The sequence below is a fragment of the Sphaerodactylus townsendi genome, linkage group LG03, assembly GCF_021028975.2.
Source record: "Sphaerodactylus townsendi isolate TG3544 linkage group LG03, MPM_Stown_v2.3, whole genome shotgun sequence".
In the NCBI taxonomy this organism is placed as follows: Eukaryota; Metazoa; Chordata; class Lepidosauria; order Squamata; family Sphaerodactylidae; genus Sphaerodactylus; species Sphaerodactylus townsendi.
The window spans coordinates 69,886,231-69,914,156 of NC_059427.1; the positions used below are offsets into that span (position 1 = coordinate 69,886,231).

General features: G+C 44.0%; 1 protein-coding gene across 1 annotated transcript in view; it reads left to right on the plus strand.

Annotated features, from left to right (window-relative positions):
- Positions 1–206: 206 nt before the first annotated feature.
- The window catches only part of SLC38A3 (solute carrier family 38 member 3), a 68,811-nt gene continuing 41,091 nt past the window's right edge, over positions 207–27,926 (plus strand). The window contains exon 1 of the mRNA XM_048491225.1: positions 207–358. The gene's annotated coding sequence lies outside the window, so the exon portion shown is untranslated. The remainder of the gene's footprint in view (positions 359–27,926) is intronic.

Sequence of the window (27,926 nt, forward strand, 5' to 3'; positions counted from 1 at the left end):
CCCTCGCTGCCCGGCCTGCCCGGCCCCTGCGCGTGTCCCAGGCCCCCCTCTGGATCGCTTCCAACATACCTCCCTCCCTTCAAGTCACCAAAACGGGGGGGGGGGGGGAACCCATGACGCTTCCGCAGCCGCCGCGGAGATTGGAGGCGGCCGTGGTTGGGGGCGGGCAGGCATTAATCTTTTCACCTCCATTGGGGATTATTGGCCAGCACTGTAATCTGCGAGCGCAGAGAGAGCGAGGAGGGCGCCGCGAGACTGCCGAGCGCACCGAGAAGCGACAAGTTTGGCCGGGTTGTGCCCGCGAGGAACCGAGGCAGCCGCTGGGACCGGGTCCGGGACCGAAGGGGCAGGCAGGCACGTAAGTTACAGCCGACTTCGCGCCTCGGATCGGGAGGCATTGCGAGAGCTGCCGCAGACGCTGCGCCTTTCAGTGGCTATTTATACAGCCGCGACTGACTCAACGCTCGGGAGGAGAAGCCCCTGGAGCGCCGCCTCGAAGCGCTCCGCACAAACCCCCGCACCAACTTTTCTGAGCCAAGCCGGGCCGGTTCCGTTGCCTGCCTCTCTCTCTCTCTCTCTCTCTCTCTCTCTCCCTCTCTCTCTCTCTCGCAATGCTTTCTTGTACAATTGCTACGGCTAATACCTGCGTGGGTGGGTTCACGGAGGCTTTGATGTCCTGACAGGAGGATAGGAATAGACTTCAGCCTGGGCAGGTTGGACTGCCCCTGGTGTCGGGATGACAGGGGTTACTCTGCGCAGAGGGAGTGTGAGGAAGATCTTCCCTTAGGGCAGGGCTCCAGGACCTTCTGGGACTCCTTTTACTCCCCAGCTCTGAAGTGTTTCCTTCCCTCCTCTTTTACCAAACTTCTATGGATTCTTTTAGCTTCTTATTCCGGCTATACCCAAAAGAATGCCAGTCCTGGGATAGTGTCTGAAGAAGTGGGATGTTGCCCATCCACGTTTATGCTAGAATAAAACTAGTGTTGACCTTTGACTCTTGCTTTGGTCAACAGCAAAACGTTAACACTGGTCACCTCACGGGAATATGAATAACCTAAGTTCAGTTTGGTTTTTGGGGAAAGGGCATTAGTTATAGTTCAGTTATTATTTCAGTGGTATTGTTGGGTTTTTTAAATTTGGGGGCATCTAACAGTGTTGCTTTATACTTAGCAGCAGTAGACCATGTATTGCTCCTGCTTTTAAGACCAGAAAAGAACGGTGACTAAAAGTGGACTTGTTTACTATCCAGCACTGAGATTTGGTAACCTGGGTCAGACAGGATTTTAAAGACGACTATGCTGTATGGTCTGGTCCTGCACATACAAGCGTTCTTTGTGATTTAGAGCAACTTGCAGCCTGAGTGTGGCCAATGAGGCAGTTCTATCTCCAGCAAATGTATACAAGTCGTAGTCAGAGTTTTATTCCACAACTTGTAAGGGGAAGTTGTGTGTGAGAGATGCCACGTGTGAGAAGCAAATTCAACTGAAACAAGAGTTAGGGTTTTGGTTTTAGGCTAACAGTGCCTCCAGGGCTCAAGAAGACTGTATTACTAATGAGGAGCAAGAAATATATTTTCACCAGCAAGTTCAGATGGACAAGGTGAACAGGATGGGCCAGGCACTACAGGGGATGAGGACACCTGCAAAGAAGGGAGGATTGAAGAGGAGGAACTTTCTCCTTGTTTCAAGTATGATCAGGCAAAGCCTGAAAATATGCAAAGGCAACAGAGCTAGCGATGGTCAAAGACTTTCACGGCTGGATTCAACTGGTTGTGGTTAGTTTTTCTGGGCTGTGTGGCCATGGTCTGGTAGATCTTGTTCCTAATGTTTCACCTGTATCTGTGACTGGCATCTTCAGAGGGGTATCACAGAGAGAAGTCTGTACAGGTCTACCAGACCACGGCCACACCACCCAGAAAACCCACCACAACCAAAGCTTGGGATGTTTCGGCTAAGCTACACATCAGCTTCTTCCTTTAAAATTAGGTTGCTTACAGGACGTGTGCCCCTCTGCACAGGAGCAAGACAAAGATACTATTCCTGCCATAGTTTAGGCACCATAGTCACACTAATTGGAAGTATGATGATGCGGCTGGCCTCCACTCGGGCCAGGGCTTTTTCAGCCTTGGCCCCGGCCTGGTGGAACACTCTCCCTCCAGCTGTCCGGGCCCTGCGGGATCTTGGTGAATTCCGCAGGGCTGTAAGACTGAGTTGTTCCACCGGGCTTTTGGAGTGCCCAGCCGCTGATTAGGTGCCCCTTTTATTCTATTCCTCCGGTTTTTGGAGTCCCCCTGTCATCTAGGGGACCAACTTCTGTTACTGTCTTGTTCCCCTTTCTTGGGAGGGTTCAATCTGGGGTATTGCTGACGCCATTTTGTTGACTACTGCTGCATTTTAAATATTTAAACTTTTAAACTTACTTTTAATTTAATGGGGTTTTGTTTATATATTGTATGTGGAACCCATGCTGTACACCGCCCAGAGCCCTTTGGGGATTGGGCGGTATAGAAATCCCATAAATAAATAAATAAATAAATAAATAAAAATAAGTACAGAAAAGTGGTACATTAATGTGTCTCTGATGCACAATTGATTAATATAACCATGCTTGTGCAAATAGCTACTGTACCCTGTGCACTAATTTATCATTATTAATCCAAGTTTGATGTCACAGAGGAAGAGAAAACATCTCAGGTTTCCAATTATGAAATTTGCTTCCTGCTATACATATCTTCAGATCTGTGATTTGAGGGTGCTGTCAGCATGGTTTCTGCTGTTTATCTTAAGTGGATGCTGCCAGTACATATTGCACTTTCTTTTGACCAAATGACTTCTATATAATAGTTACTATTCCACTGGATTTATTGCTCTGTTGTGGGTTGAAGCAAAGCAGTGCAGTTTCTGAAGCTTAGAAAGGAAGATAAAGACTAAGTTGTTGGAAGTATCAGAAATGTCGTTAGTTGGGTAGCAAAAGAAGAGACTTACAGAGGGTTGGAAAAGGCCTGTCACGAGGAGATTACTTATTTGCTTTGTTTATACCTTGCCTTTCATCCCAATGGAGATCCAAAATGACTTGCATTGCTCCCCTCCATTTTATCCTTACAACAACCCTGAGGGGTAGGTTAGGTTCAGAGTATATGACTGACCCAAGGTCACCTAGCAACTGTCTGTGGCAGAGAGGGGAATAGAAGCTGGATCTCCCAGCTCCTACTGCGACACTCTAACCTCTATACTATATTGGCTCTCCATAGGCAATTGTCATGGGTAACTGATGTATTTTAGTTTGTGGCCTGATTCTAAAGGCTGGTTTAAATAAACTCTCACTGTGTCTTCCAGACCTGTACTTTTGCCACTCTGAGAACTATGACAAAGAGTGAGAGAAGTGGAAGTCTGGTTCAAATTTTACCTCAGCTATAGGCAAGCTGCTATTATTTCAGATTCAGCCATCTCTTCCAATCAGCAACATTGAGGTAATAATACTGGCCAGCCTTACAAAGCTGTTGTAAGGATTAATGTATATGAAGCTTTTGAAATTTGATATGCTTCAGTTAATGTCATATTTACTTTGGCTGCATTTGAGGAAATCTGAAATTTCAACACTTCTTCAGATGAAAGGAGCCTGCTAGGTCTTTCTTTCCCCTTCATGAAATTCGCCTTAGGCCTGTATAGCTATGTGAACGGCCATAAATGCAATCGGACATATTGATCTCATTACAAATACTCCCCTCCCCCCTCCATATTTGAACATAACACACTGCTTCTTATGACAAGGTCTTGGAAAGTACTGTCTGAGTGTCTGGGTTATCCAAGGGATAAGGGTTTGTCTGACATTTGCTGTGTTGTATGCATTTAAAAAAAACAACTACACTTTTTCCAGCTTTAATTTTTAATTGGGCTCAGGAGTGACATATGTTTCCTATCTCTGGAAACTCTTGCAGCATAGATCAAGTATCGGGATCTTCTGTTATTGACTTGAGACCGGCTGAACTTTGAGGGTCTTAGGATAGTTTTGTATTTTACAATCCCAGTGACAGTCTGTTGGGACCCAAGGAATTTCACTTGAAAATATTGGTAAGTGTTTTCACCTTTGTGTTGTTTCTGGCACTGTAGTAGTCTTGTAGCTGATGAAGTGAGCTTTGACTCATGAAATCTTACACCCTGGAAAATATTGTTGGTCTTTAAGGTGCTTCTAGACTTTTATAACTGATTTAGAATATAACATTCATCATACCACCCATGTGGTATGTGTTTGTGTTCAAGGCCATGCAGTGAGAAGGGTGAATGGAGTGTGATTAACAGGTGGGATGTGGTGCTAGGAAAGTATTGATAGAGCTTGCCTTATGGAGCTTCAGGCAGTGTGCTGTATGCTCTGGTAGACTACTTGCTATTGCCCACTTACTTCTTCCACATACCTGGAACAAGGCTGCATCTAGATCTCTCTGTGCAGTGGCTGGTTAGATACTCTGTGTGTTCAGGAGAGGGGCAGAGGAGGGATGCAGAGTCACACCTGCGACTGCTCAAAGTAGCATGTGCAGCTAAAACTGTGCGGTCTTTTTTTCCCTGTACCTTGAAGGGGTAGAAATTTACTTTTTAAAATTATAATTGTCATTCCCTCAGCTTTTGTATAAATGCAGGAGTTGGTTGGACACAGTAGCAAAACTGGGTAATGCCAATTCAGAGTGAACTCATGTTTTTAACCTACCCTGTTCAGTCTGTTTGGGGTTGTGTCTGTATGTGAATTTCCTCAGCTTGGAGCAACTCTGCCCATGATGCAGATGTGACAGAACCAGTGGTGTGTCCCATTTCCTAGAGAGGGGACTGAAACAAGGGCTGCCTATGGCAGAAGTAGGCCCTTCAATAGCCATTTGCCACCATACTGGGCTGGGACCTGATTGAGTTCCTATTGGCACGATCTTGGTGAGCATAAGTTCACGTTTCTATGTAGATTGGTTAGGCTCACATAGGAAGTCATGGAAGAAAGGGAAGGCAGGACTCCTACTTCTCAAGGGAAGACAGAATGAAAGTGAATGTTTAATACCAGATCTTAACAACCAGGTCAGCATGTACTGGTCTTCAAATTTGGGGTTACGAGAGGATTTTTATTTTCTTCTGGTAGGATTCAGCCTTTGACAGTTGTATAATAGGTTGAAATTCAATAGATGAAAGGTGGAGGGGGGGTGTTGTAGCATTGTAGTGCAGCCATGGGGAGGCCTAATGTGTTGAACAATCTGCCTTTTTTTCAGTAGGAAAGGGTCTGGAGCTTTGTTAAACAAAATGGGACACCCTCCTTGTCAGTTAAATTTGTTTTAAAAAATCTGTATCTTCTTGATTAGAAAGACAGGAAATCGACCACCTCTTTTAAAATGTACCAAGAAGCAGTGGCTTTATCCCAGTGGAACTAGCATCAAGCACATGCTTCAAGCTGATGGTGTGAGGTTTGCTGTTAATAGGAGACCCTATACTGGCTCTATCAGGAGGCAAGGTGCTCTTTTTTCGCCAGGCTAAAGAGAAGACTGGATATTTGTTTGCTTTGTACCAGAACAAGGGCACAGTTGTTTTGCAATCGGAACAAAGATTTGTGTTGGAGGATAGGCTCTTCCTGTGACTCTTCCTGTGGCTCTTGTCATCTGATCATCTCAAAGAGCCTTGCGCTCATTCATTTATTCTTGCATCATTTCTGCAGGCATTGTTCTATATCCCCATTTCATTGGCAGGTATTGTGGGGTGACATGACTGGAACAAGCTGAGCAGTGGTACAGGCAGAGCGAGGACCTCAGCTTCCTTGACTTGAAGATGCTGCTTCAAATGCAGTGTTCTTCTAATCACAAGAAGCAAAATGAAGGGCTTTGACACAGAGGCTTCCTGGTCAGCCAGCACATGGTACAATGAATGAACATTCATTTCTCATTAGACGCACACAATCCGCATGACTTCCTGCAAGGTCACTTGTTTATTTATAATATTTCTATACTGCATGTGGTTTACAAGGACTGACCCGGCGGCTTACAGTTTAAAATCAACATCACTATGATTGTACCCAAAAAACCTAAACTTATGCAGTAATCTAGAATTCTGAAAACCATTTCTAAACACATCTAAAAATTATTCTGCAAAAGCATCGCATCAAGTGCTAAAGTGCAATATAAAGTAAATTTCAATTTTCAATGCCTAGGGACATTGGGAAGTCTTTGCCTCCTTCTACAGGAAAGCAAGTGAAGAAGAAAGGTAGACTTCCAGGGGAAGCTGATTCTACAGTGCTGCAGCAACTACTGAAAAGGCCCTGCTTTTGATTAGGCCAGTGGTGGATCAGCCTGAGATGGAAAAGGGCTTATTGGGAAGGTTACACTCTGGAGCCAGATCGAAATCAATACTTCAAATTTATGCTTGGAAATGTAGAAGTCACCATTGTAATGGAACGCCATTGTAATGTGCTCTCTTCTGCTTGTTTCTGGGGGGGAAAAGCTGGGCAACAGCATTTTCAATATAATTGTCATTTCCAGACAGTCTTTAGGGGCAGCCTCATGCATAACACATTACAGTAGTTTAAACTGAAAGTCCACCAAGTCATGAATGACTGTGGCAGCATTTTTCAGCTCCAGCCTCAGGCACAGCTGGTGAATCAAACAACACTAATAAAAGACACTCCTGGTTGTATCTCTTAGTTCAAGCTCAAGCGAAGTGCTGCATCTTGGAGGGCCTCCACATTATGAACCCAGTTCTTCAGGGAGAGTACACTGTCATCCAGAGCAGCCCCATTTCCCTTGCTAACCAATTCTCTGAATCCCCCATCGCTATCATATTCTCCCTCAGCAAATCCACCATAGGCTGTTTTGGATGCTGATGTATATTTTGGGTGAGCCTCATTGGGACCTGTGTTTAGGGAGAAAGGTGGGATAGAAATGTTGTGAACAAATAAATAAATTTGGTTCATTTGCTGAATCACAGTGCAAAAGTAAACCAGTTACTCACGTCACATTCAGGCAGCAGGCAGCATTAAGAGGAGGAGGAGGAGGAGAAGCCCTTGTTTGGAAGGACAGTTATACAGTACCATAAGACTGAGGGGTGGACTATGGCTGAAGACCAGATCTCCTTACCAACAGTATCCAGAAGGTGGCAGCTGAAGGTACATAAAGCACAACAACTAGTTGGGACTATTTGCTTTGGCGGATGCATAATAAGTAAAACTCTTAGCTCAGAGGATTGGCTTGTTTTCTCAGGGCATTGTTTTCAAAGCTGTGTTATTCCTGGCAAGATAGTGAAGCAATCTATACTCTGCTCCTTTTGCTGAAACTGGTGGCCATATACACACATGCTCCCTGCTGCAACTTATCAATGCTTCTCCAGAGATTTATTTCCTGTCACCTCTGTTTCTTTCAACTCAAATTCTCTGCCACAGCCCAGCTGGCAGCCGCAGTCCAGTCAGTATACTGCTTCAGAGAGGATGATAATTTAAAGCCCTTAAACAAACACAGATTCTTCTTTAGATTCTCTTAATGTCTGAAAGCGCAATGTTCATGAGGGGTTTGGTGTGTGTGTGTGTGTGTTTTATAGCACATCAATATAGCCTTTCTTCAAGCTCCATTCACTGGTCTCTGTTGGGAGCTACATACAAGAAAGGCATTCCAGCTAAAGAAAGGACACAGCTTTAAAATGTCACATTAAGAGGGAATGAATATATCGAGTAATGGTTCACCAGAGCCTGAACCAAACACAGGCCCCTTCCGCACATGCAGAATAATGCACTTTCAATCCACTTTCAATGCAGCTGTGCGGAATAGCAAAATCCACTTTCAAACAATTGTGAAAGTGAATCGAAAGTGCATATTCTGCATGTGCGGAAGGGACCACACTGCAAAACTGTTCTAGAATCGGGCAGCGGGGGGTGGGGGGGGGGTGGACAACAGTTTCTGGGGTGAGCCTGGGTCTTTAGCCTGATTGTGATAGGGAACTCTGAGGTATAATGTGCAACTCTTTTCATAAACATGTAATTTCTGAACTGAGTGTGGGCAGGCATAGATGACAATTTCACCACATGCTAATGCTCTTTTGGATGGTAGAATTAACTATCATCCTGATACTTCTAACTCACAATGTGATAAATGTTTGTTTGTATTCATCTTGTCACAATGGAGCATAGCTGAGTTAACACTGTGTTTAGTGTGCGTTTAATCTTTATTCGTTGACTGACCAACAGGTACTATAATCATCCTTACTGTCGTAGGCAGTTGAATTACTGCCATTCTCTCTGCTTGTTACCCAGGCAAATCTCTGTTATTTGCTTCTTATCTCACATTACTTACACAAGAACTAATTTATTTCAGTGCTAGTTTAGAAGAGATTTGGAACCAAGATTACTTCAAGATACTTGGATTCTGTATCCACTTTCATCTCTCCTTTAGCAGACCCAGACTATGAAGAACAATGAATCTTTCTCATCTAATGGTTGCTTCAGTGGTGGGATTAAAATAATTTAACAACTGGTTCTGGTGGTGGGATTAAAATAATTTAACAACTAGTTGTTTACAAGCACCATTTTAACAACCAGTTCTGCCGAAGTGGTGTGAACCTGCTGAATCCCACCACTGTGTTGCTTCCTCCCAAAGGGCAGCTTGGGACAAGAGAAGCGAGTTCAACTTTCCAGTCCTCATGGGCATCTTGGCTTCCATAATTAGGGGCAGGAACTGGAGCAACGGTCCTGAGCAGACTCTTCAGCTGACCTGGTAATTCAGTGGGAAAGTCATACAGCAGCCACAGAGTCATTACCAACAAAAGAACTTCAGATCATAGGGGTGGGAGTCAGCATGCAGGCCAAGGCTTAATTGCCAATCAGAAAGGCATATTGTTTGCACTGTCAGTTGAACATCAAGAATTTAAACTTCAGTAAAGTAAAATAATTTGGGGGGACATGCCTTGTATCCCAAAACTCAGAATGAGACTCAGGGAGGCACGGAGGCATAGTGATGAGAGCAATAGCATGGGATATATGTGGGGGGTGGGGAGAGTCAACAGACAAAAAGGGATATGAGGAAGCTGGCCTTAATATATGTGGGAATTCAATAGCCATTTGGTGGTGCTGGTGCTGGTTTGCTATTGTAATTGTGTTTTAATCATGATACTGCATTTTAAATGTCCAGTGTTTTGTAAATCACTTTGTTTTGGAGAGAGGGTATATGAATTTTCAAGTAAATAAATGAATAGAGCATGGATGAAATATCATAACTTGTGCCTCAACCATAAAGTATGGATTGAACATTATGGCATTCCAGATGTTATGGACTACAATTCCCATCAGCCCATGCCAGCATGGCCAATTGGGATAGGAATTGTAGTCCATAACATCTGGAGTGCCAAAGGTTCGCCACCACATATAACCTATGCCTTCACCACCCACTGTGATGACATTTTCTTAAAATATCTGTAAGGGTTTTTTTAAAAGAAAACCCTTAACATTCAAAATGTTTCAATAAAACCATGAGATCTTTGCCCATCATTTATGATACTTTGTGACAGCTGGCATTGTGTTATGGGTAGAGTGTCAGACTGGGACCTAGGGCAACAGGATTCAAATCCCTGCCCTGTCACATAAGTCTACTAGGTAACCTTGGGCCTATCACAATCTTTCAACCTAACCTACCTCACCGTGTTGTTGTAAGGATAAGATAGAGTGGGGAGAGCAATGTAATGAGCATCTTTGCATACCAACAGGGAGAAAAGTATGTGTGTACGTCCCCCCCCCCCCCCAGTTCTTCCCCCTGTGGACTGCTGCTCCATTTTAAGGATGTTTTCATCTGAATTTCTCCCAGTATTTCAGAATTCCAAATGATGTGGTCTTGCTTCTGAAATAGAACTAGTGTATTATGACTTTTCTGTTGTTTTGCTTTATATTTCCAAATTTTGCCACAACTTCCCATTTTTTTCTGCTTATTTGTGTCTTTCTGTTCTCTGCAGTGTATCTGTTCCTGTGTGCTTTTATATATATTGCTGTCAAGTCACAGCTAACTTATGGTCCCCTGATGGGGTTTTCAAGGCAAGAGAAGCTTAGAGGTGGTTTGCCATTGCCTGCCTCCTTGGAGATCTGTCATATAAATGTTTGCCAGGACCAACCCTGCTTACCTCTTGAGATCTGACAAGATCAGGCTTGCCTGGGCTATCCAGGTCAGAGCCATTCATCTTTACTCAATATGTTATAAGTAATCTTGCTGCTGTTTCCCATCATTTCCTTTCTAAGGTAGGCCGCTGCCATTCTGACCAACAGCTGTTCCAAAAAGGGCTTGTGGGTTGTGTGGCAGGTTTGCCAGGTGTTGCTTCTTTCTTATAACACTGCAGAGATGTGAGAATTTACACCTGCAGAATGTTTTCCCCCCGGCAACTATTAATAGATCAAAAGCAAGAGAAAGCAATATCAGGTTTCTCAAGATGTCCCAACACTACCTGAAATCTTCCTTTCAATAGGTATGTTGCTGTTTCTGGCAGTTCTCTAGAGAGAGGGTTGTGCAGGGGGTGAGACATAGAGAAGGAGCTTGCTGCCTCCTGGAATATTCCTTCATTACCTTTGGTATTATGACATTGATGGTACAAACTCTAGCATGGTACGTAGTGTAATAACTTCAGTGATACCACCTGACAAAATGCATAAACCACCAAGTAGTCTTGGTAAGCACAATATGCCCATGTATAGACCTTAGTTTTTTTTAATTGACTTGATGAATAAAGCATTATTCTGTGTCCTGAAACGAAGCAAACTCAGGTACTTGCACATCGGAGTAGAACATTTAAACTCAGGCACATGGGGCTTAGTGGTTGTTTCATTTTTCATGTTTTTGATTGTCATCAGGGACATAGGTATAGATTTTTTAGGGGGGGTTCAGTGGCGGGGCTGCACTCTCACCCACCCTGGGGCATGGCCATAGCTCCCCAAGCCCCGCTCCCGGCCTCAGTGCTTATAAGAGCAGCTCTCTGAGGCCGGGGATGGCAGACTCCCCTGCCCCGCCCTCCCCTGCCCCCCACCAACTGGGCTTCTAGCCGGCAGCCCCTTCTGCCCTCCCCTCTGGGCAGAGGTGTAGTTAAGGAAAATGGAGTCGATGCAAAATCTGAGTTTTGCGACCCCCACCCACCCCATGGCGGCTGCTGTGTTGCTGGAATCCACCCCAAACAGCATCACTTTCAATGGTGTTTAAACTAGAGAGCTCAAATTCTCCTTTTAAATCCACCTTAAAGGGAGAATCTGGGGTCCCCAGTTAAAACAACATTGAAAGTGATGCTGTTTTGGGATGGATTATTCCCCACCTTGAAACAGCATCACTTTCAATGTTTAAACTGGGGACCTCAGATTCTCCCTTTAAATCCATGCCAAATATTTGGGATATGCCTGCTGTCAGGAGTGCAATTGTTAATCTAGCAGCACTAAACTTTCAGAGTATTTTTAGGAGACTCTCCTAATGAAACCTCCCAGGTTTGGTTAAGTTTGGTTCAGGGGGTTCAAAGTTATGGACCCTCAAAGGTGTAGCCCCCATCTATTATCTCCCATAGGAAACAATGGGGGATGGGGGCACCCCTTTGGGAGTTTATAGCTTTGGACCCCCCTGACCAAACTTCACAAAACCTGGGTGGTATCAGTAAGAGAGTCTCCTGATGATATCTCCCAGGATTGGTGAAGTTTTATTCAGGGGGTTCAAAGTTATGGATGCTCAAAAGTGTAGCCCCCATCTCCTATTAGCTCCCATTGGAAACAATGGGGGTGGGGCACCCCCTTTGGGAGTCCATAACTTTGGACCCCCTGAACCAAACTTCACCAAACCTGGGAGATAACATCAGGAGAGTCTCCAAAAAAATCCCTGAAAATTTAGTGCTGCTAGCCTAAAAATTGCGTCCCCTGCAGGCCAAAAACATAAAAACACTAAAAATACCAAAAAACCACAAATGGGGGGCGGAGCTTTGGACATGCAATGGGGGGGGGTTGAACCCGAGAACCCCCCTTACCTACATCCTTGATTGTCATATGAATATATAGGGAAAATAATTGATTTATCACTAAGACTGTGTACACTGCCACCGTGAGTATTTAGATTTCATATCTGAAAAGCCTGAATCACAAAGCTGGAAGATACCCAAAGGTGATGAAGTTCAGCCTGGGAAGATAGGTTTCAGAATGTGGTGCTAAGGAACTGCTGTGCTGCCGATTGCTCTGCTCAAGGTCCCATTGGGTCATTCATGCTTTCCAATATTTATGTAAAGCCGCTGGGAGAGGTCATCCAGAGATTAGGGTTCGGCTGCAACCAATAAGCTGATGACACTGATTTCTATTTCACACGACCGGAAGATCCCAGGAAAGATGTGGAAACTGTGAACAAGTGCCTGGGCTAATGAACTGAAACATGATTCTGATAAAACGGAGGTGCTGCTGGTGGGAGGAAGGTCTGACTTAGGAAATGAGCTATCCCCTGTTCTGGATGGAGTTGCTCTCCCCTTAATGGAACAGGTCTCCTAGCAGATGGCACCAGTGACCAGTGCTTTTTAGCAGTTCCAGGTGGTGAGCCAGTTGTAATCCTTCCTGAACAGAAAATATCATGCCACTGTGGTGCATGCTGTAGTAACATCTAAATTACTTCAGTATGCTCTATATGGGGCTGGTTCTGAAGTCTGGAAGATATAGTGGGTACAGAATGCTGTATCCAGAGTATTGACTGGAGGGCGTCATAGGGACCATATCATCTTGCCTCGTTCTACCTACATTGGTTTCTAGCTTGCTTCCAGGCTCAATTCACGGCACTGGTATTGACCTTTAAAGCCCTGAACAGCCTGGGACTGCCATACCTTAAGGACCCCCTTGTCCTATACAAACCTATTTGCTTACTCTGGTCATCCTCAGAGGCTCTTCTTTGTTGCCTTTGCCATCTGAGGCTAGACGAGGGGTGATCCAAGAAGGGCCTTCTCTGTTGTGACACAAAACTTCAGATAATCTTCCTGCCCAAGGTGACTTCCTCCCTCTATTGGTGTTTTTCACCAGCAGGTGAAGAACTTTTATGTTTCATCGGGCATACCCTCAGTAATGAGTTTTGATCCTCATTATAATGTTGCTTGTTTATTAATTTTTGGTTTTTATATTTTAACTGAATTTTAATTATTTTAATGTTTTTATGTTTGCTGCCTTGTGAATCATGACTGGGTGGAAATATGACATCAAATAAAATAAACCTTCCATTTTTTGCCAGGGCCCTTCATAAATCTTTGTCCTTGCAAATGAATTGTGTCACTCTTGTTACTGTCTTCCATAAACAAAATCACTAGAGGAATCCTGCATGTCAGAAGCCACTTTGTAATAAAAATGTCTGTGGGTGGACATCATATCAGTCATTTTCAGACTTTGAGCACATGATTTTATGTTCCTTTATGAGACTGAGATCTTCAATTGAGAAGGTTTGTGGGGCAGACTAGGCTATCCTAGTCCCATCAGATCTCAGAACCAAGGACAGCCCCAGTTAGTATTGAGGTGGGAGACCATCAAGGAAGTATAGTGTTGCTAAGTAGAGGCAGGCAATGGCAAATCATCTCTGAATGTCTCTTGCTTTGGCATGCAAAGTTATGAGGCCACAAGTCAGCTATTACTTGATGATATTTTCCGCCACCACTTGGGCAGAGGCTGGCAACATTGAGAATTAAGATACAAATGTAATAATAAATAGATATGTAGAATAAATTAATAAGTAATACAGATATTACTTAAAATAGATATGTAGAATAAATTAATAAGTAATACAGACCTCCCCGCTACTTTGACTACAGTTAGTGAACTGGAGGCTCCCTTGCCGTCTTCAGGCCCTTGTTTGGCCCGGTTTGCCCTGCTCTCTGAGGCCGCTGTTGACAGGGCCCTGGCTGCTGTTAGACCTACTACCTGTCCTCTGGATCCGTGCCCCTCCTGGCTTGTTAAAGTTTGCCGGGAGGAGCTACGACCCCACCTGTTGAATATCATCAATGGCTCCCTTGAGCAAGGAGTCTTTCCAGGTGGGTTGAAGGAGGCAGTGGTCCGCCCACTCTTAAAAAGGCCACCGTTAGATCCTGGAGATCTGGCCAATTACCGCCCCGTCTCGAATCTTTCGTTTCTGGGGAAGGTAATTGTGAGAGTGGTGCTGGAGCAGCTTCAGGGCTTCCTGGAGGACACATCGGCCTTTGACCCCTTCCAGTCCGGCTTCCGTGCTGGGCATGGGACGGAGACCGTTCTTGTCGCCGTCACAGATACGCTCCGTATGCAGCTGGACTGAGGCGGATCGGCGCTGCTGGTATTGTTAGATCTTACCGCAGCGTTTGATGTGGTCGACCACGACCTTTTGGCCCACCGCCTGGCCGCTTCCGGAGTCGCGGGGCATTGTCCTTCAGTGGATTGTCTCTGTTTCTCCGGGACCGGACTCAGCAAGTGTGGTGCGGAGATCAGCCCTCCCGACGGTGCCCGCTTCAGTGCGGTGTGCCCCAGGGGGCGCTTCTATCTCCGCTATTATTTAATATCTATATGCGACCCCTTGCTCAGTTGGTACGGAGCTTTGGGCTGATCTGTCACCAGTACGCTGATGACACTCAGCTCATTCTGTTGATGGAGAGGAGGGCGGCCATCGCCCCTGCAGCTCTACAGCATTGTCTGGAGGCGGTTTCTGGTTGGTTGCAACAGAGCAGGTTAAAACTAAACCCATCGAAGACGGAGATCCTCTGGCTGAGACGCGAAGGGGAGGTCGGGGATTTCCAGCCGCCGGTGTGGGAGGGGGCCTCATTGGCACCGGCCCCCTCTGTCCGCAGCCTGGGGGTCCACCTGGATTTGTCTCTTTTAATGGAGACCCAGGTGGCCCATACAACCGGGTTGCGTTTTTCCACCTTTGTCAGGCCCAACGGCTGGTCCCCTTCCTCTCCCAAGCTGACCTGGCCACTGTGATCCATGCAACGGTCACCTCCAGGTTAGACTATTGTAATTCGCTCTACGCTGGCCTACCCTTGCGCCTGATCTGGAAGCTGAAGCTGGTCCAGCATGCAGCAGCGCGTCTGCTTACAGGTGGTGCCTACCGTGACCACATCCAGCCTGTATTGCGCCAGCTGCACTGGCTTCCAGTGGAATTCCGGATCATCCACAAGGTATGGGTATTAACCTTTAAGGCCTTGCGCGGCCTGGGGCCCTTGTACCTTTGGGACCGCCTTACCCCATATGTCCCTACACGGCCTCTGCGCTCAGCAGAGGCCAATTTACTGGTGGTCCCCGGCCCCTCAATGATACGGCTGGCTTCCACCCGAGCCAGGGCCTTTACGGCCCTGGCTCCAGCCTGGTGGAACACTCTCCCACCATCTGTTCGGGCCCTGCGGGATCTTGGAGAGTTCCGCAGGGCCTGTAAGACCGAATTGTTCCACCGGGCCTTTGGGGAAGCCGGCCGTTGATGGTGTGCGCCCTTCCTGTGTTCTCCCTTTACCATCTTGGGAGCCTATAACATCTATACCGCCTCCTCTTCGGGAGGGGTCTTTTATCTACTGATAGTTTATATTGGACGTCATGTGACTTGCATGGAACGCTGTAATTTTTATGTAACTTATGTATTTATTGATTGATTGATTTTAAATGTAACTGATATTGCTGTATTGTTTATGACGCTTGTTGTCCACCGCCCAGAGCCCTTAGGGGATGGGGCGGTCTACAAATATAATAATAAAATAAAATAAATAAATAAAATATTCAGGTATCATAAATATTGAAACAGAATCAAAGGCTGTGATCTTGGGTGTAGTTTTTTAGTAGTGAGTCCCTTGAATTCAGAAGTGTATGTTTTCAAATTAGCATCAGAAGATCAAAACAGATTTCCATTCATTTACCCCCTTTTCTGTCCCAAAAAATAGGATAAATGGGCTAAAAAGGCCTGAGGTAAAGCAGCCTAGGTTTTTTTTTCACTTTTATTTTTCCTGTTCTTACCTTGTAAGATCTATTCCCTTGCAGTATAATGTAGAGGCGGGGACCTGTCTTTTTTCCAAGTGGAATTTTGCAAAGTACCCATTATAATGACAGCATTGTATTAAACAGTGCTCTCCCCTTTGTGCCTTGGCATTCTCTGTTGTTGGCTCTTTAACATACCAAGATAGTGGAAAAATAAATGAGGTGAACCTTGCCAGATCATCCATTTTAAGGATGGTAAGAGTATTTCAGCCTTCCCCTTTCCACTAGGGTTTCCACTTTTGTGAGAAAAGTGGAGGCTTGTGATTCCCCTTGGGAGTTCATGGCTATACAGTAAGGGCCTAATCATTCACTTATATACAAACATGTGTTAAAAAAACCAACCAATGGTTTCTCTTACTAGGAAAAAAAAAGCATATTTGAGAGGGTGGTCTGGAGCAAAGTAGAAGCAGTGGGAAGGGGATGTTTAGCCATTTCCCTGCCTGCCTGCCTGCCTGCCTGCCTGCCTGCCTGCCTGCCTGCCACTACTGGCCACTACAAATTACCCTCTCTGGCTGCTTTCCACTTGAAGATTTTCAAATATTGTTTGCTCCTCCTTACACAGATTTGGAAGCTATGTGTGTGGATTGGGGGACAGCTTGAGAAAGCCCTTTGCAATGGAGATGTGGGGGGGTGGGAGTTTAAGCACTGCCTCCCTGTCCTTTTCCCCCTTCACATCTTCACCTCTTGAAGTGGATCTTCCTTCAGTTGTTCAACTGTTGCTATAGATAATATTTTGTTCTGTTATGAAGATTGATATATACTTTCTATCATATCTTTCAATGGCTCTTTGCTTCTTTTAGGCATAGCAAGCCAAGTGATTTCTGCTTTGAGATTGCGTGGTTGCCCATACATTTGTATCAGTTACTGAATAAGTCAAGAAAGAAGGATTACATTACCTAAATAATTTCTTTATTTAAGAGCAGACCTATCCAACAACAGATAGTTCCCAATTCTTGTACCACATCCACTGAGAGTCTTTGAGAACATGCTAAGTTCTCTGATTACTTTGCCTTTTCCTATTTTTCTTAGTACCTGCTGCTGTCAATTTATGCCTGACATGTGTAACAAGGCAAAGATGTCTGCACCCAATAACATGCTATCTCAAGTACATCAGTAATGTTAACTTAGCAAGCCATGAAATGAAAGGACTGTTGTATCAACAGGATGTTGGTTAGATCAGGATTCAAGACCTTTAGTTCCATTTGGTTGGGATAGATGGGGTAAAAACGTAATAAATAAAATAACTTTTTCCCTGCCACCCAGACAATTGGACACACAGACAAAGGACATCATTGATTATTTATAATCATTCATTGGCCCTGCTGTCAAAACCAGTCACATGTACCTAGACAGGAAAGACTGCTGAAAAATGCATAGTACTGTAGACCAGCATAGACATAGCATGTCTGTGTTCAAACTCTGCATGTGTTTATTTACAAGAGAAGCCTCGGAGGAGTCCCTAGCACAGACCTTGTAATTAGAGATAATCATACTGATTGGCTGTCCCAGGTGTCAATAGTTTGGTTAGCTTTTTCCCATGTGGCCCTGTCTCTGTTGGATTCATGAAACAAGTTACAGTTGCCTTGTTCTTCATCTCCCCTCACCAGTGTGCAGGCTGCATGGGATCATGCATGTACAGTAATCAGGAGGATTGTGAACCTGGAGAAGGCTGTCCCTCCCCCTTTCTGCCACAACTGTATGTTGAAGGGCCTCCTAGTGTCCTCCCACTGTGAGGCCCAAGACAGCTACGGATGGTAAAGAGCAGGGAGTGAGCATAGATCCTGAACTACTACATCTCATTAATACAGACACAGCTATGCACCAAATGGAAGATTTATTAAATACTGTCAGAAATGGAGTCCTGAAGATCATGAATGGGATTGCTATCTCTCTTCATGTGCTTTTGAAAACTGAACTAACAGACAACAGAACCATCTGTTGCTTTCACTGTATTCCTCTAACTGGTGTAACTGTGCTAGTCAAATAGTCACTTGTGAAGCAGCTCGTAGTGGCACAGGTGCTAGGTGAGAATTGGCAACTTCACAATGGACCAATGAGATGTGCACTGGTCAGTTCAGTTGTTGGTCATGTTACCTCTACAGATGGTTGGCACTGCTGTGTGAATGGGGTTTATACCTTCCTTGACGCATGTCCCAAATGAAATACAGGGAGGGTAGAGTGTAAGATTCAGCAGTAGCAGCAGCACTCATCTCATGCACTGTGCATACAGTTGTGACCTACAGATTTAAGAGTGGTGCCACTGTTGTGCAGTTCAACTTCAACTTCTCAGACTACTTCTCAGACCACTGCTCAGTAGCAGAGCATCTGTTTTGCATGCAGAAGGTCCCAGATTCAATCTCTGGCATCTCCAGTTACAAGGATCAAGTTGGAGGTGTTGCGAAATACCTTTGCCTGAAACCCTGGAGAGGCTCTTCTAGTCAGAGTAGACAATAGTGATCTTGACAGAACAGTGGTCTGACTTAGTATAAGGTAGCTTTGGGTGTACTCAGGTGGAATACCCATCCCTTGTAGGGAATTGCATTGGGACTCTAGTTTCTGTGTTGACTGTTCCATGGTATCAGGCTCTGATCCTGTGGGGTGAGAGGAATCATAACCATTTGGCCTGCAGTTGACTTCAGTGATTGGCAGATTTAAAAGGACTGGGGGACTTTCCTTTGCTCTGTCCAGGGGCTGCAGGACTCATGTGCGCTAATAATCCTGGTTTTATAGAGCTTTTTAAATTGTATTGTATTTATTTAGTATTTTTACATTGTTCTTATTGTATTTATTGTATTTTTACTGTATGAAAGGTACAGGCTGCATGTACCTTGTTGTTTAATCTGTATTTATTGTTTTAATTGCTGCTGAATTTTAATGAGTTAGATTTTATGTTATATTGATTTACTGTTCTGGAAACAGTTATGTTGTGAGCTGCCTCGAGCCCTTCGGGGATGAGGCGACCTATAAATTTAATAAAAATAAATAAATAAATAAATAATTGTCATTAATGGCTCTGAGTCCTGCTTTGCAATGGGATATACATTGAAATAAACAAATAATTTATGCTGGTATAGAGGCTTCAGTGGGAGAGGGTAACCTCCTGTTTCATCCTGCTCCATCCTGGGACCTGGTCAGAGAGGACTTAGGATGCCAGCTAAATTCTACTTCTCTCCATGCCACCAGTTCTGATCATTATACCAATGTAGTCATACTGGTACATCTCCAGTATCTACCACTGTAAAGGGCTTAGCTGCCATCCTAAGCTGCTCCACAACTCTTTGCCTGTATAAGTTGATATTTATCTAAGGTGGATGATAAACTCTCTTTCTCCATCAGGAAATGTCACTGATGAGCAGGAGACTTTCACTATAGGTCCCATCCCAGAGCAATGTAATGCCAATTTTGTGATGAATATGTTAATATTACTTAATTATTAATAATATAGCAGTATTAATATACTATATAATACAGTAATATTAATACTAACAATAATTAATTATATTAATTGTTAATAATTAGGTGATAATAATGTTACTGACAGCCAGTGTGGTATAGTGGTTAAGAATGGTGAACTCTAATCTGGAGAAGCAGATTGGATTCCCCACTCCTCCACATGAGCGGTGGACACTTATCGGGTGATCTGGATTTGTTTCCCTGCTTCTCCAACCCTAGAACACATTACACAAAGACAATGTTCTTCAGCATGACAGTGTTAGTGGTTTATGCTGGTGATAAATGCTCATCTATTCAAAGCAGTGGTCTCCCTAGTCCAGTACCCTGTTCCAGCAGTGGGCATTCAGATACTGCAGGGAAGACCACAAGCAGGGTCCATAGAAAACAGTCCTCACCTATTTATTGCTCCCCAGCATCTGGAGGGTTCCAGTCAGCCATAATAGCCTGTGGTAGACCTATTATCCATAAACGTGTCCAGTTCCCTTTAAAATCATCTGGAACCCGTGGCCATCAACAATTAATGGGGCAATTTGTCCTACAAGTTAACTACCCATTGTGTGAAGGGGAATTTCCCTTCAATTGAAGAGCTCAGTGCTGACCAGTCAGAGGCGTAAACTGCATTCTCTTCAATGAGACTTCAGGCCTCGAACTGAAAGAGTGGCGTGGGACCTTTTTGCCCTATGGAGGGCTTTCAGGTGGCCAGAGATTTTCCAGAGTTTGCTGGCTTCCCATACTGCGTGGAGGCGCTCTGGAGGTTGTGCGGCAGCAACACTCTCCCTCTCCTCCTGAAACCTTCGGATTAGGCTGTAAATATATGCTAAAGTTATATCTACTGCCTTCTTTCTGTGATGATTTCAGATTTTGGATTTCTTTGAAGTTATATTTTACATATGATATGTATGAATTTCATTTTATCCCACTTCTCTCCGCATTGGATACCCAAAGCAGCTTACATCGTTCCCCTCTCTTTCATTTTAAACCTTAATGTAGATTGCCTTGCAGATGCTGAAATGTTTGGAAGGAGGAATAAAATTAATAAATGAATAAATTCATGTTTCTTGTGTGCAGGTGTGTTAAGTGGTGCAGCTCAGGACTCACCAAGACAGCAGGAAAAAGTAATGAAGGGTCAGAGTAGGTGCTGGAACAGGATGAGAGCAAATGCTACAAGTGGGTGCTGTGTGGTTTCCAGGCTGTATGGCCGTGTTCTAGCAGCATTCTCTCCTGACGTTTCGCCTGCATCTGTGGCTGGCATCTTAAAATAAAACCAGGTCACACATGAATTGCCTGTATTTTGTCACTGATATGACAAAAAGTGTTTGGATATGATATGAAAAAAAATTGCTCCTCCTAAACCTAAGACAGTCAGCTTGGTATGGTTGTTAAAGTGTTCCCCTAACATCCAGGAAGTCCAGGTACAAATCTACCTACCTTGCAGGGTGGTTGTTGCAGGGTGGTTGCAGTCACGAAGATGCCAGGGTGGTTGTTGCAGGGTGGCAGTCACGAAGATGCCAGCCACAGATGCAGGCGAAACGTCAGGAGAGAATGCTGCTAGAACACGGCCATACAGCCCGGAAACCACACAGCACCCAAGTGATTCCGGCCGTGAAAGCCTTCGACAAATGCTACAAGTGCTGGCGAATATTATTTAGGAATTCAGGGAACCATACATGGCTCTCTCCTCCTCCATTTTACTCTCATAACAACCACCCTGCAACAACCACCCTGCAAGGTAGGTAGATTTGTACCTGGACTTCCTGGATGCTAGGGGAACACTTTAACAACCATACCAAGCTGACTGTCTTAGGTTTAGAAGGAGCAATTTTTTTTCATATCATATCCGAACACTTTTTGTCATATCAGTGACAGGATTAACTCATCCCACCCTTTCATCTACATTACGGTACGTAATTAAGCACCAAATAAGGCAGTTTATGGGGATTGCCTTATTATAGAGGGCATCAAGCAGATAGTTGGAAGGAAGGACTGAAAGGTACTATAATTTCAGAGGCCTTGATCTTGTGCCGGATGATTCAGGAAAGCAAGCTACATGGCCAAATTGTGTGGAAGGTACCTAAAATGCTGTTCTAATGCAGCACTTGGACATTTTTGGTGGGAAGTTTGATGAGGCTGTTACACAGCTGAGTCAGAAAAATGCTTGGAATGGTATTCAACAGTTTAAATACAGAACTATCTCTTTTTTCCTCTTCTGCACCAGAAATAAATACAAATGAATAGCTTAAAAAAACCCTAGGATCAGAGCTAAGTTTCAGTATTAACAAAGGATCTTCCATGGCTGTCATATGGTGGGGGAGGTTAGAAATACAGGCAATTCATGTGTGACCTGGTTTTATTTGTATCCTTAAGGGAACTTCACTTTCAGGCCTGAAGGGAATGAGATTCAGCGTTTCCTCTCCTCGCAGATGCAACTTTTGTGCTACCCCAGCTATATTTCTAATGGACTCCAAATTCCATTGAAGTAATAGAATAAATATGACCCTTTAGAGACAGTATGGGGTTTCTTGGACTAATTATCTAAACGGAGCCCTATTGTTTTGTGAAGTATTGCCAGATACCCAGTGCTGGGGTTGACACAAGAAAAACATTTATCTCCTCTTAGCAAACATTATTATACTTTGCACACAGGATGGGGAAGCAAACTGAGAATAAGAGTAGGCCAGTGGATGGAGTGCTAGACTTGGATACAGACTCCATTGTGAACTCTTGGTCCTCATGAGTTTCCAGCTGTAAAAAGTGAATGTTGATCTGTGCCATATAGAGTTGCAACATTTAACTTTGCTTTTTTTGGTGAAATGACTCAGAGAGTTCTGAAATCCTGTGCTGCCAGTCTGGAGAGATGGATGTCTAGTTTTGGCTTAGCTGAGAATACTCCTATATAGAAGAAAGGTGTGGCTTCTCCTGCCAGGACAGCAGTGAGGTAAGCCAGGGCCCAGTTTAAAAAAGAAATGTGGGGTTCTCCTCCATCCGAAACAATTGCTGCCAGTAACTATAGAAATATTCTAAGTGCACAGGATACAGACATAATAAACATATTAAGTTGAGCGCAGAATATTACATTTTATAATTATGGATATATTAATCATCATGACTGCTGATTCAACAGACGGTCGAATGGAAAGCCTCACTGGTTCTGTAAACCACTTCCTTGAAGGTGAAAGGTCTGACAAATACAACCTTGTTTGCCCACTAACCTTAAGCAGTATAAACCTGTAGGTTAAAGGCAGAGGTGGGATCCAACCAGTTCTCACCACTTCTGTAGAAGTGGTTACTAATTTTTTCTGAGTGCCAAGAAGGGGTTACTAAAGCAACCTCCCTGCCCAATAGGGACTGCAGGTGCGTGTGTGCGGCAGCGCCACTGTTTGAATCCCACCACCATCAGAACCTGTTATTAAAATTTTTGGATCCCACCACTGGTTAAAGGTCTTCAGCTTTGTGGGTCCCCATGGCCAGTTGCTCCAGTCACTTTTCATCCCTGATTACTGTTTTAGAAGGTCTATTGTGGGGAAAGCTTCATATAATAAAATTCTTCTTTCTTCAAGATGCAGCAGTACTTTCAATGTCTGCACTTTGCAACCCTAGCAGTGGGGCTGGAAGGAGAAAAGGAGCTGTTCTGCTGGTTTCATAGAGTCCTAGAGTAGCTCTTAAATTCTCTGTGAGTGACATGAATTTTTTGCAACAAAAAAGGAGTCTGACGGAGGAGCCAGGAGTAAACTCGCTGTGGTTTCTGAGGTAACAATCAAAAGGAGGCAGAGCGTCTAAAGATGAAAAGGAACTGTCCTTATCATGAGAATAATATCTTATGTACTTTGGGTCTAAATACCTAATTTCTTCAGATATCATGATCCTCACTAATATAATTAGAGTTAAAAGGTTGCAGTTTATGTCCACTGTTCCTGTACAGCTTCATTAGCAGGATGAAATGAGCGAACAAGAAAAGTCCTTATCACTCGTACGCAGTCTTGCCGGGTCGCAACCCAGTGAAGTGCCTAGAATAGTTTAAATTTCCTGATGCAGCAGGAGCCGAGGCAACTGTGCCTACTCCTGCCGATCTGTTCTCTGGCCCTGTTCCTGCCTTCTTCCCCATGTGCTGAATTGAAGAGGGCTCCAAATGATAAGACCAAGGAAGGACCCAATGAGAAAAGCTGCAAGAGGCTCTTTTTCTTGCTGCATCTTGGAATGTAAAGCTTCATATGAATTCTTTGGGTTGTAATGTGGTTAACCTGCTGTATTTTCCCTAACCAGTCTCCTCTACTTTTGCAGTCTTCTTTATTTTTGCTTTGCTTAACACAAGATCTATGCTTTGAATGAATATTTCAAAAATTGCACAGTGGCTGCCTTCAGGGGATCAGGTTCTTTTGTTTTTTTAAAAAATTAACATGTACATGTCGCAATTCATGCAGTTGCGTCATTCATTTTCAGGGAGATCCGGGTAGGGTTTATATCAAGTAGGGGAAATGGGCTATCAGTGACTGTGATATCACTGTGCATTTGTTATGCCTCATTGATGCATGGGTATATTCTAAAATTAGAGGGGGAATGGTTCTCGTTTTCCCCTATCTCTTGTGGGTGTGTTATGTCTCATCAAGTTACTTCTGACTTATGGTGTCTCTATGAATTAATGACCTTCAAAACATCCTTTGACAGCCTTGCTCAGGTCTTGCAAACTGAAGGCCATGGCTTCTTTTTGTGTCAGTCCATCTCATGTTGGGTCTTCTTCTGTTCCTAGACTCTTGTTGGTAGCATAGGTGTTAACTGTACTTCATCAAGAGTTGGAAGCTGGCCACCCCCCAATCCCTCCCTTGACCTAGCCACAGGATCTCCATCTTCAATTGATTTAACCTCAGCTGGATCTACTTCAACCATTTTGTCATGGCCTCTAAACAACTGGCCAAAATACCTGCGGTGGCTGTCTATCAGTAGATAAAGCTGGATGTCAGTAGCATATTGATGGCAACCCTACCTGGAGGTCTGGATCAACTTGATGAGAGGGTACATGTAAATGTGAAATAACATCAAAGAGAAGATTGCCCTTTTTGGACCCCACACACCAATGCATGTTTGCTGAGGTCCGCTCTCCATTGCCACTGGAGAAATGAGCACAGCCACTGCAAGGGGGGTTAACCAATTCGAATGCTACTGTCAGGTCAAGCAACAACAACAGTATCAACCTGCATGGTCCAGTTGCCACTGGAGATCATTTGTGAAAGTGACAAAGGCTGTCTCTGTCCTATGGCCAGGGCAGAAGCTGGATTGAAATGGGTCCAAGACTGATGTGTCCTCCAGAAAAGCCTAGAGCTGTTCCTTGGCTGCTCTCTCAACTATCTTACCCAGGAATGGGAGATGGGAAATTGGGCAATAGCTGGAAGCTTCTGTTGGATCCAGCAATGGTTTTCAAGAGTAGCCATATCACTGTCTCTATTGGCCCCTCCGGAAAAGTCCCCAAACTCAGGGACAGGTTGATAATATTCCCCCTTGGGGTCCATGCCATGTCTCCGCTGACCTTCACCAGCCAAGACAGGCACAGATCTAAAAGGCACATGTTCGGCTGGACAGGATTCTGTTGACTCATCTTGGAAGAGGTGACTGAATTGTCCAACATGAGATCTGACAATGTCCAAGGACCAGTCCAAGGACCATCTCCAGTTCATTAGCCACAGCCAATTGTCAGCAGAGGATCTCCATCTTTGTTGGGTTCAATTTCAGATGACTCTTTTTTAACCACCAATTTTTTATACCACCAAATCAACCGAAGTTTCAAAGGCAGCCCTATATAGGTAATCTAATTTGGATACGAGCAGAGCATGGATCCCTGTGGCCAGATTACACTTTTTGAGGAACAGCTGTAGCTAGCAAACCATCTAAACTGCAGTCCAAACCATCTAAAGTGAAGTCTCTCCATGACAGGCTAGGTTTACTATCCCTAAACAGCTTCTCTACTGATGAGCAGTACCTTAGTCTTGTCAGAATTCATCTTCATTTTCTTGGCCGTCCTCCATCCTGTTACCTGCTTTAGACACCTATTCAGGATTTCCACAGATCCACCTAGCTTAGCTGTTAAGAAGAAATAGACCTGGGTGTCACCAGCATCTTATTGACAGCTCACTCCAAATCCCTGGATGACCTCTCCTAGTGATTTCATGTAGATGTTAAATAGCATGGGGAAAAGATACAGTACTGTGGGATCCCACAGCATGAATGTCAAAGGGCTGAGCAGCTGTCTCACAACACCACCCTCTGTAGTAGATTGTTCAAGTAAGACCAGAATTACCAAAGTGCAGTGCTCCCTACTCCCAGACAAGCCAGCTTTTCCAGAAGGATGCCATGGTCAGTGGCATCAAAAGCCACTGAGAGTTCCAGGACAATCCACTGGGTGCACTCCCCCACCATTCCCCTGGTGAAGGTCGTCAGTCAGGTAATCAGGCTCATTGTATGTGTGCCTCTGTGCTTGTGAGTATATTGTCACCTGTTACTTCTCTGAACAATGGGAAGTTCAAGCAGCAGCATAGGCTGGATTGGAAATATCATTTGAGTTGTTTTAGTAATATTTGAGTTGTTTTGTAATCATTTGAGTTGTTTTAATAATATTTATTTACTTTATTGCCCATCAGTTCTATCTATGGGAAGGGTAACACATAGCCAGTCATGTCTAGCTGTACATCAGCATCGCTGAGGGCACATAAACTGAAGGCAGTGTCTTTATTCTAATGTTATCTTAAGCAGAACAAGATCTGTCCAAAAAACAAAAAAAGATACCAAAATAGTACTTGTCCCATGTTTTAATCCCTGTTAGTCAGAAGTAGGGGCAGATCAGGCCAACAGGAAATCAGTGTTATTCATCAGCTCACCAAGTAAATCCCCTCTTTAGATTTTGCTGCTTTCTACTGACTTGCGAGGCAGTGACAGTGACTCTTACCTTATAGCATCAAAATCACACTTCCTGCAGCTGTGATGGCTTTGTAGACTGAAAAGGATTCTTCTCCTAGCCAAACAAGCGATCCATGAAGAGATGGGAGCAAAATTTTGGACAGGTTTTTTTTTAATATAGAGAAAGCAGGAACAGTGAGGTAACATTGATTTAGCAGAACTGTTTGGAACATTTTGAACTTTCCCTGGTAAAATATCACAGCATTCATTCTATAGGTCACTACTAAGGTTTCTAGGAGGCCTTGGGGCACAACGAGAATTGGTGCTCAACTAGATTTGGTGCCATTCTCTAGTGTAGTCTGACGTGGAAATTCCACTGCCATTTTAAATCCAAAAATGGGCAATTTAAAAATGCTGTGAGGGCCAATTCTGATTGGGCTTGCAGCATAGTCGGATAAAATGTTTTTTTCCTGTTCCTTCTCAAGTGCTGAAAGGCTCTCGTCTTCCCCACAGCAGTGCCCACTCTTGAAAAGCTGCATCAAGTGCTTGGAAGGATACCTCGCCTCTGCATGCTTGTAGCTTCCCGAGTTTAGAGCAGCACTTAGTGACAAGCCTTGCTCTTTTATGCTATATGCTTTCTTGCCCAGAATACTGCCAAACCCTTTCTTCTCAATTTGCAGTGGCAGAGAATATGGCATCAGCAACTGGAGTGTAGGAGCTGGTATTTTAGAGCCAATTAGAGATTTAAATAACCATGTTCTACTATAATTGCAGAGTTCTTGTCCTGTATTATTAGTCATGGCTTACAGATGGAGAAACAAGCACTGAGGAGGTGGGCATTGTCTGTGTAGATCTGTTGATATTTGACATCCTTCTGAAAGTCAGACACCCAACCCCTAACACTAATGTGAATATTGCATTTATTGGCCAGAATGTTTAACAACTCCTATATTTATTGAGGCATGAGGTTACAGAATTCCTATGCAGCAGGCCAGATGATTGTGCGGAAACTATTTATTGCTATTTACTTTACTGCTAAAATCAAGGAGCAAAAGAATTCTGAAAAGTGTAGCTGGAGCATCAATATACTCAGATTTGCACAACAGTAGATCCCAAGAATTTCAGCAGAATTTACTTCCAGAGTGAATGTGTTTAGGGTTTACAGACCAATTTTTATACCTCGTTGATGCCTGAAATCTCTGCCCATCTGGGATGGGATTAGATTCTTTTGCTTAGTGAAAACTTTTGCACCATCCATCTCCAGAGGAGGCTAATATGTCTCACCCTATTATAGCAGCTTAGAATGAAATTTATTCTCCTAGCCATGCTGAAAAGAGTAATGTAGCTGCTGCTGAGTGTGAATTTATTGCCCCCCTTTCACCCCATTACTAAAATCATGGTGAATTTGTATGTTTATTACTAAAATGAAATATACAATGTGTATTATTCTATTTCTTATTTTGCTCAGGGTTCTCTACAGCTGTCAGCATTTAGCCTAGAACAAATAATTGAACATGATGTAATTTGCCCAAAATGTCTGGGAGAAACTTCCAAAACAGTCATCTAGTGACAGAAGTACAGGTGGCCTAGGTCTAAGCTGTCATTGGTCCATAGACAGGACTTACAGAAAATTC